The sequence below is a fragment of the Acinonyx jubatus genome, chromosome B4 (assembly GCF_027475565.1).
Source record: "Acinonyx jubatus isolate Ajub_Pintada_27869175 chromosome B4, VMU_Ajub_asm_v1.0, whole genome shotgun sequence".
NCBI classification, from domain to species: domain Eukaryota; kingdom Metazoa; phylum Chordata; class Mammalia; order Carnivora; family Felidae; genus Acinonyx; species Acinonyx jubatus.
In genome coordinates, this window is record NC_069387.1 from 128858188 (window position 1) to 128877381 (window position 19194).

Below are 19194 nucleotides of genomic sequence, written 5' to 3' on the forward strand. Positions count from 1 at the left end.
GGTTAAGCGTCCGACTTTGGCTCAGGTCATGATCTCGCAGTTCGTGGGTTCGAGCCCCGCGTCGGGCTCCGTGCTGTCAATGCAGAGCCTGCTTTGGATCCTCCGTCTCCCTCTCTCTCTGCTCCCCACCCCCCTGCTCATGCGCATGTTCTCTCTCTCAAAAATAAACATTAAAAAATAATAAAAATATGGGGCGCCTGGGTGGCTCAGTCGGTTGAGCGTCCGACTTCAGCTCAGGTCATGATCTCACGGTCCGTGGGTTCGAACCCCGCGTCGGGCTCTGTGCTGACAGCTCAGAGCCCGGAGCCTGTTTTGAGTTCGGTCTCCTTCTCTCTCTGCCCCTCCCCCACTTGTGCTCTGTCCCTGTCTCTAAAAAATAAATAAACGTGAAAAAAATTTTATAATTCTATATCGTACAATATTTTTATAATCTTATAACTAGTATTTTCAATAATGATAATAAACTAAAATGGGGGACAAGATTCAAAGTCTTCCTCCGTGGACACGACAAAACCAGTGTAACCCATCCCTTTGATTTTAAGAAACATGAGTTGGCCATACAAGTCAGCGCCTGGGATAATCGGATTCTGTCGCCTTGGGGCTAAATTCCCATTTTCACATCTGATAAAAAGATACCAGGGTTTTGAAAGACCGACTGTGGGACAAATTTCTTGATTCCCCCACGGCGTGAGTCTGTCCCAGCACTGGGCGATTTTCTCCACTGCTCAGGGGGAGAAATCGATGACACGGCAACGAGCATATTAAAAGCCCCATCCGAGAGCTGTCACCGCACAAGAAGGAATGCTTTCCGGTGTGAAATGCAACCAAAGCGGGGCCCGGGCGGCTGGCCCGACAACATCTCAGCCCTCGAGTGCGCTGAACGCGGCGCCTTCTCTTCTGACGGTGCCGGGAAGAGGCTGCCCTGTGACATCGCTTCTTCATCCGCTCAGGGGCTGTGTCCAATCCTCACAGGTCCGGGACCACCTGACCGCCACCAGGCGCTTGTGCCCGTCCGCCCCGCAACCCGTGGCCGAGCGATGGTGAAGTTGAGACAACAGCTGCCTGGATGGGAACAGCTCAGGTCATGATCTCACGCTTTGTGGGTTCGAGTTTTGCATCGTATGGGATTCTCTCCCTCCCTCTCTCTCTCTCTCTCTCTCTTTAAAAATTAAAAAATAAAAACAATAAAAGACGGAGAATTACAAACATACTTATCCCTTCCAGTGACATGAAGGCCCTTGTCTAGGTGCCTCACGTAAGGGGAATCCTCCAGAATTTGTCATTTGGGGCCTGGCTTCTTTTTCACTTAACATCATGTCTTCCGGGTTCATCCCTGTGATAATACGGATCCGAACTTTATTCCTTTTTTAAGGCTGAATAATATTCCATTGTATGTGTTCGTCTTATACTTAAAAAAAAATTTTTTTTTTAATGTTTAGTTCTGAGAGAGAGACAGAGGCAGGGAGCAAGCAGGGGAGAAACAGAGAGAGGGGGAGGACACAGAATCCGAAGCAGGCTCCGGGCTCCGAGCCATCAGCACAGACCCCGAAGCGGGGGCTCGGACCCACGAACCGCGAGATCACCACCTGAGCCGAAGTCGGACGCTTAACGGACTGAGCCACCCAGGTACCCTGTTTATCTTATACTCTTGATAACGTTTACACATGTGAGTCTCGGCCTTCAGAGTTCTTTCGAATTCCTTTGGGTCTATACCCAGGACCGGAACCACCAGATCCCATGGTAATTCTACATTTACCTTTCGGAGGCATCGCCAAACTGTTTTCCACAGCCACTGCCCGATCTTACGTTCTACCGTTAACTATACACATATTTTATTTAGCTTTGTTTATTTACGACAGATCTTTTCCTAATTACCGAAGATTGGTGGTTCACCTGTGCCATTATGGAGTCTGGGGAGCGAGACTGCCCTGCGGGTGTTCAGTTTTGTGGGTCTGGATCAGAAAACCCAGCGGCTGGTGGCACCTGGGTGGCTCAGTCGGGTCAGCATCTGACTCTTGATTTCGGCTCAGGTCGTGATCTCACAGTTCACGGGTTCGAGCCCCGCGTCCGGCTCTGTGCCAACAGCTCGGAGCCTGGAATCGGCTTTGGATTCCGTGTCTCCCTCTCTCTCTCTCTCTCTGCCCCTCCCCAGCTCACGCCCTGTCTCTCTCTCTCTCTCTCTCTCTCTCTCTCTCTGTCTCAAAAATAAATAAACATTAAAAAAATGTGAAGAAAGAAAAGAGAGAAAAAGAAACCTGAGCTTCTAAGGTCCTGTCATGCTCAGACTAAGATGTGTGGCGCTGTGTGAGAGGGTCTGTGGGCGCACGTCCAGGCCACGGTGTTGGGCGTGGGGTCAGTCTGCTGTGTCTCCCCCAAACTGCTCCGGAGGAAGGGCAGCTGGAGGCGAAGTGGCTGGGGCCGGGCCGTGGGCGTGGAGAAGAGGTGGAGATTGGTGGAACAGCGTGGGGGCAGGTGGAACAGCATGAGGACAAGTGGAACAGGAGAGAGCAAGGCCCGGGGACCCACCTGTGAGAAGCCACGCATCCCGCGTACCCTGCCTAAACTGACAGACGGCCAGCACCGTGCCTGGGACGGGCCGAGAGAAGAGAAAATCAGGCATTCATTCAGCAAACGTCCTCTGAACACCCGCCTCACCGCGAGCCAGCCTGCAGACACAGGCAGACCCAGCCCTCCTGTGTTGAGTCCCCAGCCCTGCCACGAGTCTCTGCTCTCGCCAAGTGCGACCAGCCTGCTGAAGGTCTCCCCCAAAACACGCACCTCCACGCAGTAACAGCCACCGTCCATGAAGAGTTCAGCACGGGCCTACTAAGCACGTCAGACGGATTCACACCCAATCCTGACGACAACCCCCGTTTTACAGGTGAGAAGGTAACTGTAGCTCAGAGAGGCTGTGTCACTGCCCAACGTCACACAGCTGAGAGCTGGAGGAGCCCACGCCGGTCGCCCCAAACGGCCTCTCTAAATCCGAGAGCCTTCCCCGAAGACACCGAAAGCAACACCGGCAAGGAGGGTGACGTCACACACGGCACAGAATCCGGTATTTTCCGAAGCCCCTCTCAGAGGGCCGGAGTCTACCGGGGATAGCTTCCCGACCGTTCCCCAGGTGTCCCTGGGTCCTCCGTCCTTCTGCCCAGACTCCTCAACACCCACCCCTGCCCGGAGCCTTTGGCGGTGATGAACCGCTCCTTCTGGAAAGCAGTGGCTGACACCCCCCACCCCCCACGGCGGCCTCCCCGGAAAGCCTGGTGGCTCTCCCCAGAGCGGCCCCACCTCCTCGAGGGCAGGCAGGACGGCCGAGAGCAAACATTTTTTTCCCCTTTGTCACATAGAGTAATAGACTCTTGAAAAATCACATACTTGGAGGATCACAGCTGAATCTTATAATCTGAGACTCTCCATCAAAGCGCCTGACGACCATCGACTAAGAGAACCTCGGAGTCAGTGACTCGAGAATCCCAGCACGCCACCATCACGGACCAGGCAGCGGCTGCTGTCGCGGAGCGGCCCAGGCTGGCGGGCTGACACAGGGCAGGCCAGGAGAGTGGGGGGAGGGGGGGGCGGTCAGGGAGGCGAGGAAGCCTGGGGGTGCAGAGGACGGGGTGGGGGTGGGAGGAGGGAGGCTCAGCCTGTTGTCACGCTAGAGGAAGCAGTTGGCGGGTGAGGCCTGGCTCCGTTACTGATGGTTTTTAATTATGTAAATCAGCCCAGGGCCTGCGCCCGGCACAGGCTTGGCATCCATCAGCTGGCAGCAGAATTAATCAATAAATAACCAGCTGGATGGGGCCTGGGCAGAAGCACCCGGCCACACCCCCACCACTACCCCCGAGGGGTCCTCCCAAGCTGGCAGGAGTAAAGGGATTACGGGCAGCTCAGGCCATCAGTGTAGCACACGCACACACAGACACACACACGCACAGGCACCACGCATATAGCTACAGCTTTGGAAGCCTCATACATGCGCACAGGTGGATGCGCCTGCACACACAGACTCTGGGCTGTCGCGGCCCCTGTGTGCGCGTGCCCCGCATGTATCTCCCCCCCCCCCCCCCGCAGAGCCCAGCGCACGCCCGGGAGCACAGCGGTTAGGAGGCAAGGTCCTCATTCCAACCTCACACTCGTCTCGGGTGGGACGGAGCTTTGCAGCTCACGGCCCACACCGCTTGACCCCCACAGCAGCCCTGCGAGGCTGGCCCGGCTGGGCCGAGGCCCCCCGTTTTACAGACAAGCTGAGTCTCACAGAAGGGACTTGTCCGAGGTTACATCCGGCCGTCTTTCCTCCTCCTCGCAGCCACCCTTGCCCCCACCCACGCAAAGGTTTGAAGGGCTCTAGACCCAAGAGAGTTGGGGGGGGGAGTGGGAGAGGGAGCAGGAGGGCCCCCAAGGCTCCCCCTGAGAGCAGGGGCCTTGATGACCCGGCAGAGAGCAGGGCGGGCCTGCAGCACCCCTCACCCCGCACCCCGGTAAGGGCCAGGCCGGTGGGGGGCCTTTCCGCTCTCCTAGGGAGCAGTGATAGATTGCTCTCTGCACCCGGCGTGCTCACCCCCCCAGTGCTGCCCCCATAAATCAGCCTCCCCATCTGGGCCTTGGCTGTTCCTTGATCCCTCGCCAGCCAGCTCCGGTGTTGTTATTTTCAACCATCCCCCGTGCAGGAGGGGACTCACAGGAGGACTCGTAAAATTAACGGACGGGCTTCCTCCTCCCGTCTTCCCCTTTCCCTCTGCGCCTGGCTTTCCGCTGGCCTCTGCTTCTCTCCGGTTGGGATCACTAAATACCAAATGAGGAAATGACCCGAGACACAAATGAGTTTCACCGAGCGCGCCGTGGGCCCTCTGTCTCTGGGTCCAGCGAACAGTGCACCTGGGGTCAGCTCACAGCACCCGCTTCCCTCGGTCTCAGCCCAGGGGGCTCCCAGCTGCCACCACCTCCCCAGGACGCAGGAAGAGGAAGCGGGAAGGTGCCCCTGCGTGGTGGGAGCAGACTCAGCGGGCCCTGGGGGCAGCCCGGGAAAGAACCTTGAGAGCCAGGGGCCCCCCGGGGTGGTCAGGCCTTTGGAGCTATCACTCCTCGGAACAGCTGATAAAGACACTGGACTTCGGAAAAGGTCCAGGGCGCACAGCGCTGGGAATTCAAAACCACACGAACAGTGGTTAGCCGCTCAGCCTCTGGAGCCAGCCTCTCCGAGTAGCTGTGTGATCCTGGGCAAGCTGCTTCACCTCTCTGTGCCTCAGTTTCCTTCTGGGTAAAGTGGAGTGAGGAATAGTACCTCCATCATAGGTGAGTGGGCACGTACCCTTTAGAAGAGTCACTGGTGAGGGCGCCTGGGTGGCTTAGTCAGTCAGACTCTGGGTTTCAGCTCGGGTCACGATCTCACGGTTCGTGAGTTCGAGCCCCACACCGGGCTCCGCACCGACAGTGCAGAGCCTGCTTGGGATTCTCTCTCTCTCTCCCCCTCTCTCTCTGCCCCTCCCCACCTCTCTCTCTCTCTCTCAAAATAAATAAATTTAAAAAAAATTTTTTTTAAAAGAAGAGTCACCGAGGACCACAGTCAAATGCTCTAAACCTTAGCAACTGTTACCGTAATTAAAGATGCTGGTACACAGACCCAAGTGTGCATCAGAATGCCCTGGAGGGCTTTTAAAACCCACACTGCTTCCCTCTCATCCCCACTCCCTAGGGTTTCTGGTTTCTTCCTCGGTAGGTCTGGGAGGGGCCAGGAGTTTGCATGTCTAACACATCACCAGCCAAGGCTGGGACTGCTAGTCTGGTGAGAACAACTGAAGCCCATGTCAGTGCTCACTACCCAGCTCAGCTGCCCCACCCCCTTTACCGCTTGGGAACTAAGGCCCGGGGAGGGGAGTGTGTGCGACCTCCTCCCCAACCTTCCCCACTGACTCCAGGAGCGAAGAGGCAGAATTTGCCTTCCCTGCCAGAGGTAATCTTTTAATCTCTTTGGCTTTAATCTTGCAGCCCAGCATAAACCCAAATCCGCACGGGGCGGGGGGGTGGGGGGGAACGGGGAGGGAGGGACACAAATCTCCTGTCCTGGCGAGGAGAGTAATCCAGGCTTTTAACCCTGCATTTCATCACGGATCTTTTATCCCATCTCTGCCTTCCTCACCCCTGGCTCCTGAGAGGCACTCCTCATAGGAGATGAGGAGGCAGAGAGAGCAAACAGATGGGGTAAGGCTAGGTTGGAATCACGCGTTAAAAAGACTCCACTTGGAGAAGCCAAGCTTTCATTGCAAAACAACATAAAAGAGAAATGATACGTTGTGGTTCATTGCCATTAAGAGTAATAATCATCAAAAGACACCACTAAGAGAAAGAAAAGCCAACTCACAGATGCAGAAAAGCTATTTCAATACATATATCTGACAAAGGACTAGTACGCAGCATATATAAAGAACTCCTACAAATTAATAAGAAAAAACATTTTTTTAATAGGCAAAAGATATGAAGTGGGATTTCACAAACGAAAATCTCAGAATCACCCATACCCACATGAAAAGACACTCAATGTTATCAACCATGAGAGATATGCAGACTAAAACCACCACAAGCTATCATTCACATCCACAGGAACAACCACAATTGAAAACTGAAAATATCAAATATAGGAGAGACGAGGATCAACTCTCATATGCGACTAGTGGGAGTAGCAATGGTTCAACCTGTCTGACAGTTTCTTACAAAGTTGTGCATATATCTATTCTATGACCCAGCCATTCCACAACTGGGTATCTGCCCAAAAGAAGTGAATGTATATGTCTACACAAAGACTTGAACACGAATACTTTCTGCAGCTTTACTCATAGCTCCAGACAGGAAACCACCCAACTGTCCATCAACAGAATAAATGAATAGACAAATGATGGCATAGCCCACAGTGGAATATTACTTAGCACTAAAAAAAAAAAAAAAAAAAAAAAAATCAGGGCTCCTGGGTGGCTCAGTTGGTTAAGCATCCGACTTCAGCTCAGGTCATGATCTCATGGTCCGTGAGTTCAAGCCCCGCTTCGGGCTCTGTGCTGACAGCTCAGGACCTGGAGCCTGCTTCGGATTCTGTGTCTCCCTCTCTCTCTGCACCTCCTCCACTCGTGCTCTTCCTGTCTCTCTCTCTCAAAAATAAATAAACGTCAAAAAATTTTTAAAAAATCAACTATAGATATGCATACCACAATCTGGACGAATCTCACAAGTATCACACTAAGTCCAAGAAGTCAAAAGCAAGAGAACATCTGCATGACTCTGTTTAGATGAAATATAAGTACAGGCAAAGCCAGTCTCTGGGGATAGAGGTCAGGATCGTGGTTGCCCTTTGAGAGAGGAAAGGTTAGTGACTAGGAAGGGCGTAAGAAGCCTTCTGGGGGTGCCGGGAATGTTCCACAAACATAGGTAAAAATTCACTGAACTGTACATGTAAAACCTGCACTTTCCTTTCCTAGATGCAAATTATACCTCAATATTTTTTCAACAACAGTAAAAAAGAGATGAAAAGACACTATATTTGAAACATGTACTCAGACCATCCCCCTCCCCTTTGGCGCTCAAAGGACCCAGGACCCAGCCCAGCTCTGCCACAGCGTGGCTTTGACTCAGCCTCAGTTTCCCCATCCGTAAAAAGGAAAGAATCTCCAATAACCTCCCCAGTCTGTGGGGAGGATCCGTGTGAAAATAGAGGCGAAATGTTCTCTTGGATTGTCACAACCATTGTGACCCCCTCTCAGGGCCTGGCAGAAATTGGTGGGGTAGGGTGCATGAAGTTGGTCCCTGGACCTGGGCTGCCTGGGGATGGGCCTGGAGGAGTGTGAAGAGGTCTTCCCAGACAGGCTACAATTTTCTGGCCACCCACATCCTCAAGACTCCAGGCTACTCCTATCCTGCCCTCCCAGGTAGACCATCCAGACCTCCAGCCCAGTGCTAAACGATACCATCACTGTTGTCATCATGGTTCCTTCCAGAACATACCTGCAAGGCACAGAGCCCCTGCTTGACGGCCTTCTCCTCTCTCCCCCTTGCCCTGCCATCGTTGCCTGGCCGAACCCCTCCCCCAAAGCTGGAACTACCATAGGACACTGAGGGGGAGATAAAACCCCCAAACTAGCAAGGCCCCGAAGGGCCTGGGTCCCGGCATTCGCAGGCAGGGCTCCTTCCCCTCACCCTGTCCAGCTGTCTTGCCTGAAACAGTCACAGCACCTGAAAAAAGCCACAGGCTCCACTTTGGGGTGTATAGGACACTACTGCGCTCTGGGGCCGAGGTGGCAAAGTGCCCTTCTCGTGTCCTGTCTCCCATTTACGTTAGTAATGAACTCACGTGGCAATGTGCCCCGCCGAAAGGTTCCACTTCCCAGCCTCCCCTGCGGTGAGGCGAGGCCAGTGAGGGAAACATGTGTTGTCAGGCGGGACCGAGGGAAACGCTCAGCCGGTCTATACCCACCACCCTAGAGAGCAGATGTGACGGTGGAGGTCCGGCAGCCACTTTGTAGCATGAGGTGACTTTGAGGGCGGAAGCCGCATGCCAAAGTTGGTGAAACTAAGAGAAAGAAGGAGCCTGGGTCCCTGACGACACTGCTGGGTCCCCCACCACCCCTGGACTCTCCTACCTCCCGACATCCTCTGTGTGAAACAGAAGTAAGACTCAGTCTGGTTCAAGCCATCATGACTTCCACTCTCTGTTATCCGCAACAGGAAGAAACCCTGAACTGATACACAAAAGCCCTGCAAGGTTGCGACTCCTGGCCTGGAGCGCAGGAACGTTTGCACATCACAAAAAGCAAACAAACCAACAAATGAAACGCTCGCCGGATGGGGTAAGATCCTCCTTTAAAATGGTCTTCCTCTGGCTTTGCCACGTGAAGTGGAGTAGTTGGCAAGAAGCTCCCCGGTGAAACCGAGGCTTGTGGTTCTCCTGCAAGAAGGGGCACTGTTCAGCCACGCTGTGACCTCCCTACGTGACCGTCCTACGATGCAGGGCCCGGGGGCTGGGAACTCAGCAAGGGCAGCGGACAGCCTGAGTTCAGATCCCTGCTCCACGAACTGCGGCCCTCTTTGTGCCTCGGTTTCTTCGCCTGTAAAATGGGCGCCCTAGGGTGAGGAATACAGAGCCCGACCTGGGAAGAGCTTGGAAAGGAGGGGCTCGAGACTGTCAGCCACGGTTGTCACGTTCGTGCTGAGAACTTTCTTTCTTTTTCTTTTCTTTTTTTTTTTTTTACATGTATTTGTTTTTGAGAGACAGAAACAGAACACAAGTCGGGGAGGGGCAGAGAGAGAGAGAGGGAGACCCAGAATCCGAAGCGGGCTCCAGGCTCCGAGCTGTCAGCGCAGAGCCCGACACGGGGCTCGAACCCACGGACCACGAGATCATGACCTGAGCCAAAGTCGGACGCCCACCCAGGCGCCCCTAGAACTCTCTTTCTTTGCGTCTGCTTGTAACACGAAACTGAACTTACTCTCCAGTTTTGGAACATTTCATCCCCCCCGCTTCATACTCACTGCCCTTATTGGAATCAACCCCGGGAAGAGCCTCCTGGCCCAGGAGGTGGACCCCAGACCTTTTCCTCTTGCTTGGGTTTACACGAGCAAAACCCAAGCGTGATTGTAGGCGATTCGCTTGCCAAGCGCCAGGGCAGAAACTTCAACGCGTCCGTGCCACTGAGGCAGCGTCAGGAAGCTCCCTCCGTCCCAAACGATCTCCCCTCCAACACTGACTGAAATTCCACACTAGAGCCAGAGGACCCCTAGGAGGAGAAGCCATTTAGAAGCACAGCATCTTGGAGTAAATGCACGTACTCAGGTCAGCGTCGGGGAGGCAGTCTCGGCAGGGAAAGAAAGGGAGGGCAACGCCGCAGGCGAATTTTTGGATCTTCTCGGGGCAGTGCGAGAAGCCTGCAGCCTCTAGAGGCTGTGAGCTCAGTCTCACCCACCTACACATGGCGCGCGCGCGCACACACACACACACACACACTGATAATCGCTTTACCCCAGCAGTAGGGGCTTAAGCGGCTATGTAGGCTAGCACCCCCCCCCCCCAGCTGCACCAGTCACCTCTGTCCCGAGGCGCTCGGTTCCCAGAGGCTCAGCAAGGGACGTCTTCAGGGCTGGCGGCTGATGGGGTTTCAACAGAGCCAGTCAGCTGCCAGTAACACACAGCCTCTCTCTGTCTCTGTCTCTCACGCACACACAGTCATGCCCAGACGCACAGTCGGAGGCAACACGCGAGACACGGGCGCACCGAACTGTCCTCCCAAAGGTGTGACAAAGGGGGACAGGCCACACACAACCGTCCCGTCCGGGAGGAGGCTCTGGTCTGTGTGCTCTCAGAAACAAGGCAGCTGCACAGACAGGACCGCTCCCACCCAGATCTTTCCCCGCCCCCCACCTCTGGTGCCCCCTCATCCCTGCTCCTAGTCAGGCATTGCACCCCCAGAAGTTCTCAGCTCCCCTCCTCCACAGGAGCCCCATATCCTCTCCCCGGGAGCCAAGCCCAATCAGGGTCCTCCTTCCCACTCATCCCCTTTCCCAGCACTCAAGGCCCCCCAGGAATCTTTTCACCACCCCCCTCTCTTCCCCCATTAACGCCCCTTCCTAGCCCTCGGACTGTAAGAACCCAGGCATAAGAACCACGTCTGCCCTCGTCTCCCCCGCCTGCGCCACAGGGCTACGCACGGAGGTGCAGGGCCCCAACCTTCCCCTCCCCCTGCCTAGGGCTCACCCCCTCATTTCCCCCCCTTGGGGAGCCGCTGGTGGCTCCTCTCGTTTTCCAACGAGCGTGTGACAACAGAGATTAGAGCAATTAGAGAAAAGTCATCAGAGGGCAAGGCAGGAGCCACCACGACACCCAATTACCAGGGCCGGCGAGACACGGGTGAAGCACAAACTCACTCACACAGATGACAGATTTGCACAAGTTCCAAAGCAAGGGAGGGGCAGGAGGGGGGGAGCCAAGTTCCATCTGAGACTCTCTTGTTTCCGTTTCAACCTGCTCTCTGCTGTTTGCGGCAGCTTTCACATCAGTGCGCCCGAGAGAGGCAGACGGGGCGGAGGTGATTTCAGTCCCGTTTTATAGAGGAAGCGACTGCGGCCCAGGGGATGGGGAAGAACAGCTTCCGAGCGCGTCCAGTCCACAGGCCGGATCTTCCCGGCTGAAGGCGGGGATCAGGGTGGCCCCAGTCCCCGGGAGAGGTCCCCGATGGCTTTCCGTCCCGTTCCCTGCTCTTCTCCTCTCCCTGAAAATAATCGGCAAAGGGTTGAGGTACACGGGCATGCTGTCTGGGGCTCGCGGTGGGCTTGGCATCTGCACGGGGGTGACCTTGCCCTGCAGCAAACGACAGGATTATTTCATCGATGGCTGCTGTCCCCCGCTGGTCACGGTTTGCCGAGCCCGTTCAATGTGCCGTGTGCTTTTCCTCCCTGGCAGGGAGCGGTGCGGGTTTTCTCAGCATCTGAGCGCGGGTGGTCCATTTTCATGCCCCCTTATTAGGCCTTTCCCAAGCCTGGCCTGGTCCCCCCATGGCAGCTCCCCCCACCCAAGCGTCTCAACCTTCCTGCCTGGCCCACCTTGCCCTGAGCCTGGCCTGGGCAAGAAGCCAGCAAGTGATGCAGGAGTGCCCCCTGGTGGTGAGGGCCTGTTCCGCCCGCTGGGACTCCAGCCAGGGGTCTAGAGAGCCTCACTCCCCACACACACCTCCCCGACTGCCCGCCTGGCCTGTCGGGGCGAAGGGAAGACCGACTGCCCGCCTGGCCTGTCGGGGCGAAGGGAAGACCGGGAATCTGTGGAAGAAGCACAAAGACCCGAGGCCTGAGGAAGTTGCGGACGGCTCCATCCCTGTTCCAGCAGCTGGCAGCACGAAGGCCCCTGGGTGGCAGGTGGACACCAGGCACAGTCAAGAAAGAGGGCAGGAAAGATGTTCAGCAGCAGCGTGGCCCATCAGAGGCGCTCAGGAGATGTGGGATGGATGAAAAAAAGAATAAGCGGATGAGTGAATAAATGAATTCGTTGTTTCCTAAAAGGTGGTGTGAATATCACTATCAGTAAGCAGGCTGATGTTTAGATAATATTGATTAACTCATTTAAAAGCAATGTACTTCTTTTTACGTGTGTTACTTATAATATATCTGGCCCATCCGATTAATTGCATCAAGTGTATTTTTTTGGGGGGGGGGGGGGACAGAGAGAGACAGAGCATGAACGGGGGAGGGGCAGAGAGAGAGGGAGACACAGAATCGGAAACAGGCTCCAGGCTCTGAGCCATCAGCCCAGAGCCCGATGCGGGGCTCGAACTCACGGACCGTGAGATCGTGACCTGGCTGAAGTCGGACGCTTAACCGACTGCGCCACCCAGGCGCCCCATATCAAGTGTATTTTTAAACCAGACGCGTCGGAGCGCCTGGGTGGTCAGTCGGTTGAGCGTCCAACCTCTGATTTCAGTTCAGGTCACGATCCTGGGCTCGCGAGATCAAACCCCGCACTGGGCTCCATGCAGCACGGAGCCTGCTTAAGATTCTCTCCCTCTCTCTCTCTCTCTGTCTCTCTTTCTCTACCCCTCTCCCCAGCCGTGCTCTCTCTCTCTAAAAAACCATAAACAAACAAACAAATATAAAACAAATGTCTTTAGGTACAAAAGGGGCCAATGCAAAAAAAAAAAAAGAACTTTAGGTAAAAAACATGTGGGTATCCTCAGGACCCAGCAAAGAGGTGTTTGATTAATGCTAGTGTAATAAATTAATGAATGGAGACACGGCCAGGCAGACTGTGGATGGTCTTATAGAGCAGTATATGGGTCCCAAACTCGGCTGTATGTTGGAATCACCTGCTTTAAAAAGCATCTCTGGGCAGGTATGTGTCTCTGACGATCAGGTGGCTGAGGAGGGAGCCCGTGTGCTTGGGCACTCAGTTTGGGCACCGTATTAAGGAGCAGCCTGACCTCACTGCCATTGGAGACGGTGAAACTGCCACCATCAGAGGAAGCAAGCCACATTTGGCGATCTGGGATCCACTCGATGGGTGAACGGTCGGCCCCAACGAACTTGACACTATCACTCAAGGGAAGAGAAGTGAGCTTATATTTATGTAAAGTACTTCAAATTAACACAATGTGAAAAGTTGTTGTGCATTTACTATGACTGTAACATAATGGCTAATTATTTCTCATTTATTCACCCTGCATATCATATTTTATTTAGCATGTGTCTTTACTATCTGTCAGTATTACATTAATTGCTGTTCAGAACACAGAGAATTTTCTGTCCTAAGTTTATTGACACGTTAGCTCTTCACTTATTGAAATTTTCATTTATTGGAAGTTTCTCCCCTTAAACAGAAACCCCCCCCCTTATTGAAAACTGTGACTAGTTAATTATCAACGTAAGGTAGTTAATGTAGTTATAATCTGTTTATCTGTTTTAACTGGATCCTGGTTTCCTCATAACAATTTTCAGTTACTTTGTTGAGTAGAAGTTGAAGGAGCGAGTGGTTTGGGGTGGGCTTTGTAAAGAGGTGCTGTTTGCTTCCAAAGCTACACATAGGCTAGAAAGCGCAGGTTGAGTTCATATTTGATGTGTGAGTTGTTATCTTGTTAGATACTATTAATAAGAAAAAAGAATTTCCAGTCGTGAATTTTCATGGCTATTCCTCTGGGAAAGAATTGATAGAAATAAATTCTGTATTATTTGCAAAGATTGACATACACATTGAGATTTGAGTCTACTTTTTTATATCAGTTTAATGGTATTCAGATACCCCCTATCCTTTTTTTGAACTTTGAGCGGATTTGTAAAACATAAAATGTGAATAGATTTGTCATAGCATGGGGTCAAAAATTAGTCCTGTTGATGGCAAGTTATTCGATATTAATTCCGTTTTATGAACAAATGCAATTAAGTTGCAAATCCCTTAACAGAGTGCGGTGTTGGGCCAATGTTTTAATCGGTATTAGGAAATGTCAGATTAGCATCCCCAAGGAAGAAGAAATCTTTGGCACAAGGCTGAAAACATACGTGTTAGTTTTAAAGCTGTGCCTTGCTCTCTTACATGGCTACAGGGAATATAAATCGGTACATCCTCTCTCAAGGACAATTGGAGAGTATCTATCTAAATGATAAATGCACCTTCTCTCTAATTCACCCGTCCTGCTGCTAGGAAATTATCCTCCAAAATCCTCAACACCTGAACATAATAACACGTGTACAAGATAATTCACTGTAGCAGTCATTTGCAGAGCACGTGACTGGGGACAACCCGAATATCCATCAACAGAGGGCCAGTTAATAAAAACCTGGATAGCCGTGCTTTGAAACACTACGTGGCTGTAAAAAAGAATGAAGACTCGTCAGCAACAAAAAATAACCCAATTAAAAATGGGGCAAAGGACTTGAGAAGACATTTCTCCAAAGAAGACGTACAAATGGCCAATAAACACATGAAAAGATGCTCAGCATCACTAACCGTTAGGGAAATGTAGATCAAAACCACAATGAGCTACCACCTCCCACCCATTTGGAGGACTATTAGTGAAAGAAAGAAAGAAAGAAAGAAAGAAAGAAAGAAGAGAGAGAAAGGAAGAAAGGAAGAAAAGAGAGAGAGAAAGAAAGAAGAGAGAGAAAGAAAGACAAAGAAAGAAAGAAGAGAGAGAAAGAAAGAAGAGAGAGGAAGAAAGAAAAGAGAGAGAAAGAAAGAAAAAGAAAGAAAGAAAAGAGAGAAAGAAGAAAGAAAGAAAGAAAGAAAGAAAGAGAAAGAAAGAAGAGAAAGGAGAGAAAGAAAGAAAAGACAAAGAAAGAAAGAAAGAAAGAAAGAGAGAGAGAAAGAAAGAAAAGAGAGAGACAAAGAAAGAAAAGACAAAGAAAGAGAGAAAGAAAGAAAAGAGAAAGAAAGAAAGAGAGAAAGAAAGAAAGAAAGAGGAAGGGAGAGAGGGAGGAACGAAGGAAGGAAGGAGGAAGGAAGGAAGGAAATAACAAGTGTTGACGAGGGTGTGGAGAAAATGAAACACTTGTGGATTGCGAGTGGGAATGGAAAATTCCACAGCTACCGTGGAAACAGTATGGCAGTTCCTCCAGAAGATTAAATGTAGAATTACCATACGATCCAGCCATTCCACCCCGAGCATATTCCCAAAAGAATTAAAGGCAGGGATGCAAACAGATATTTGGACACCTGTGTTCAAACATCACCTGTATTCACAGCAGCCAAAAGATGAAAAGAGTCCCAAGCGTCGGTGGACGGATGCATAAACAAAATGACACACACCAACAGTAGAACAGTCTGGAGCCGTAAAAGGGAAGGCGGTCTGATACACGCTGCAGCACGGATGAGCCTTGAACACATTATACTTAAACATTATGAAAAAATTTTGGTGATGATCGTGCGACGTTGTGAACATGATGAACGTCACTAAACCGTACATTTGAACTGGTTAACGGGCACCTGGGGGACTTCGTCAGCTGAGCCCCCGACTCTCGATTTCCACTCGGGTCCACGATCCCGCCGTCGTGGGCTCTGCTCTCTCTCTCTCCCTCTGCCCCTCTCCCCCACCCTCTCTCTAAAACAAAATGTAAAAAAAATAAGAAAATAAAACGGTTAAAAGGCCAAATTTTATGTTACGTAGGTTTTAACACAATGTTTTCAGTTAATGATGGCATTTTTGTAAAGGGGTGCAGGGACCTAACTCCTCCTCTTTGATTAGAGGTCAGCCTTGGTTACTGGCTTCTAATGAAGTGATGTTGCCCGACTTCCTAGGCCAGGTCGTAAGAGGCAAAGCAGCATCTACCTAGCGGTCCTGTCTGGGAGCCCAACTACGCAGTGAGGTCAGGCCAGAGAGACCTCGACAGAGCTAGAGGACAAGGCCAGCAGGTGTCAGCCACGTGAGAGAGCCTTCAGATGACCCTAGCCTCAGCCCTGAGCCGCCCCGCTTGGCACCAAGTGGAGCGGAGACAAGCTGTCCCGCGAATCCTGTTCAAACTGCAGATCCGTGAGTGAAGTAAGTGCTGTCGCTGTTGTAAGCCACTAAGTGCTGGGGGTACTTTGTTATGCAGCGCTGAGTAAATGGAACAGTAAACATATTCCTTATGTATTAGAGTTTATTTCGATTTAATTTAAAAATTATCAGATACGAATACGACAGATTTAGACTGCATAAAATGTCTCATGCCAACCAGCTGGTAAATTGGGTATTTTCTCTCTCGTGGTCTGTATGCTGCATCTATAAAGCCATTAAAGGTGCAAGGATACTTTCACCTGAATACTGAACGAAGTCGGGGAAGTCGATGAGCTGCAGAGACATAGCCGACTAGGAACACACTCGGGCTGGGATCTTTACCCCAGAAGGCGAGGATATGGGTGGGAAAGACAAAGTTTGCTGGAACTACGTAGTATGAAGGGATATGTTTCCAACTCAGTAGGGCCAAACTCAAAATAAACTTGGTCAGGGCACCTGGATGGCTCAGTTGGTTGAGCGTCCGACTCTTGATTTCAGCTCAGGTCGTGATCCCAGGGTCACAAGATTGAGCCCCGCGTCGGGCTCCGTGCTGAGTGTGGAGCCTGCTTAAGATTCTCTCTCCCTCTGCCCCTTTCCCCAACTTGCTCTCTCTCTCTCTCATTCTCTCTCTCAAAATAAAACATTAAACAAAGACAAACCCGGCCAGCAGGTCCTTGAAATAAAATACAGAAGGTGGAGAAGTTATATGAGTGATGTACATATCACACAAGGTGGGGTTTCGAGAAGCTTGAGATGGAAGTTATACGGCCAAGGCAAGAGAATTTCTGATCAGGACCATTGAAGGGCAAAAGGTTTATTAGGTAAACTTAGAAGAAGTTAAAAACAAAGGGATAGTGTGTGCCCCACTCTTCCATCCCTGTGTATGTCCCTCATCACACCATTGTGTTCTGGAACTCTTGCTTGTTTGCTGACCTGTTTATTTTATCTCCCTGTATTAGTCAGGGTCCGCTAAGCACTGTAATAAGCATCCCAAACCCAAGAGCTCGACTCGACACAAGTTCATTTCTGGTTCTTCTGACAATTCAGTGCAGCCCTTTGGTGGACAGGCCTCCATGGGGAGATCCTGGGACCTGGGTTCCTCCCATCTCCATGTTCTGCCCTCCCCTAACCCATGGTCCTCCCTAGCCAGCCAGCAGTGAGAACAGAGACCTTTTGTGTGGGAGGGTGTTACAAGTAGAGGACATCCATCAGCCCAAGTCAGTCACATGGCTGCTCTCACTGCAAGGGAGGCTGGAAATGGAGTCCATCTTGGGGCCAGAAAGATAAGAAGTACCCCCTCTGCCCTACACCCCCAGTATAAGATCCTTGGATGCCAGCTCGCATCCACCCAGCTCATGGTATGTGACATCATGCCTGGCATAAATTTGGAGTCTGTCAGCAAATCAGTGGTGCTTGAGCTGTGTCATGGGCCTTGGACTGAGTGAGCACTTTCCTTGTAAATGCCCTGGGATGGGGGAGGGGGAGGTGTCATCACTCCCGTTTCTCAGATTGGGAAACTGAGGCTCTGGTAGCTAAGCAGCATGCACAAGACCACGCAGCTAGTCTGTGCCAGGGGCAGGTCTTAGACCCAGAAAGCCTCTGCCACTAGATGTCTGTCCTTTCCACTCCCCTGGCTGCCTCTCAGTACACACACTTGCTGACTTGTTATCAGGGGGTTATCTTCAAGGTTATCTTCAAGGCCACTCTCCTTTCTAACAATCAATGAACCGTGTTTGACAAGCTGTGGGTTCCTTGGGGTGGCAGCTACATCTTGCTCATCCCTACGTGCCCCTTGGCTACCAGCACAGCCCTTGAACACAGTAGGCACTCAAACCATGGGCTCAGGCTCCATGCTTTGCTGCTTGCACAGTATGGGGGTCATTTACATCTTATACAAGAAATGGAGGGGATATGTATTCTATGACCCCTCTCTGCGCAGTCAGAGCTGTCTCTGACAGCAGGACCAGCGCTTGCCCTGAAACTCACTGCTGAAGTACATATGAGGGTTGCGTGACAAGGAGGCCAAGGCCACAGGTGTCGCCTCTTCCGCATCTGGGTTAGACCGTGAGCCCCCACACATACACACGTAGAATGCTCTGCCCCAGCTAGTCCCAGGAAGAATAGACGGAGGGGACAGCGAGGTTTCTGTCCATGGTGCTGAACCCACCTCGGGTCCCATCTCGCTCTTTAGCCCAGCGGCAACTTACAGCCTCCTGGGGAACCAGGTGAACGTACAGATTCCCGAGCCCCTTCTTTGGAGACTGGGATTCTGAGGATCTTAGATGGGGCCCTGGAATCCCATTGTACCAAGTACCCATGATTCTAATGCAGCCGTTCTGATACCGGCTAAAGTTGACTCGCTGAAATGGTCGTTGGTCCCGATGAAGTACCTGCTATGTGCCCAGCGCTGCACTAGATACTGTGAGGCACAGAAATGCACCCAGCAGAGTCTCTGCTCTGGGAGAAACTTACAAAGCATTCCGGAGGAGATGATGGAGGCAGGGATGGAAAGTACTCCCTCTGTTTTATGTGGACACTGTGGTAGGTCCATACCTCACCTTTAGCCTGCAAGGTGTGATAAGGAGTCACCTGAAAACAGTAGTACCCATAACCATAACCAACATTTGTGTCCTTCCTTGGGGTCTCCCTAGCCTTATCTGCAAAGGCGATGTGTGATACATTCTCCTCCTTCTGATCTCCTCATGGCTCGAGACCCAGATCCACCATCACCTCGCACATCAAGTCTTCTTGACCCCTGTTGCCCTGTAGGCCCCCCAAATCCGAGTCCTTCCTCCTTGTGCTCCGCGGTCTTGTTTCCTCATCGTTACATGATGTGCCATGGTTTCAATACGTCCCAACTAGCATCTGAGCTCCCTCTCAAGGGTTGGGCTTGCACCTGATTCCCCTGTGTAACCTCTAACACAGGGATGCCTCCCCCTACTCACCTAGAGGAGGTGAGCAGTAAATTCTTATTGGATGGGTGGCTAGGAGGAGGGGTAAGTGGGTGGGGGGATGTGCCCAATGGCTGTGCTCAGGGAGAAAGCCACTGGGTTACAAAGCAGCTGGAACAAGTGCTCAGAACCAAAAGAAATCAGGGTCGGCCTTGGGGAAACCAGGCAATGGGCCAAATGCCATTCAGGCAGGGCCAGCTTCCGGTCAAGGTCTGCCTCTCCTTTCTCTGGGTGTTTGGGGAGAACAGGAAGTG

The 19194-nt window shown here is 51.9% G+C and overlaps 1 protein-coding gene across 2 annotated transcripts in view; it reads right to left on the bottom strand.

The window, feature by feature from the left end:
• The window catches only part of CARD10 (caspase recruitment domain family member 10), a 91352-nt gene that overhangs the window by 23755 nt on the left and 48403 nt on the right, over window positions 1–19194 (bottom strand). The gene's annotated exons all lie outside the window — the stretch shown is intronic.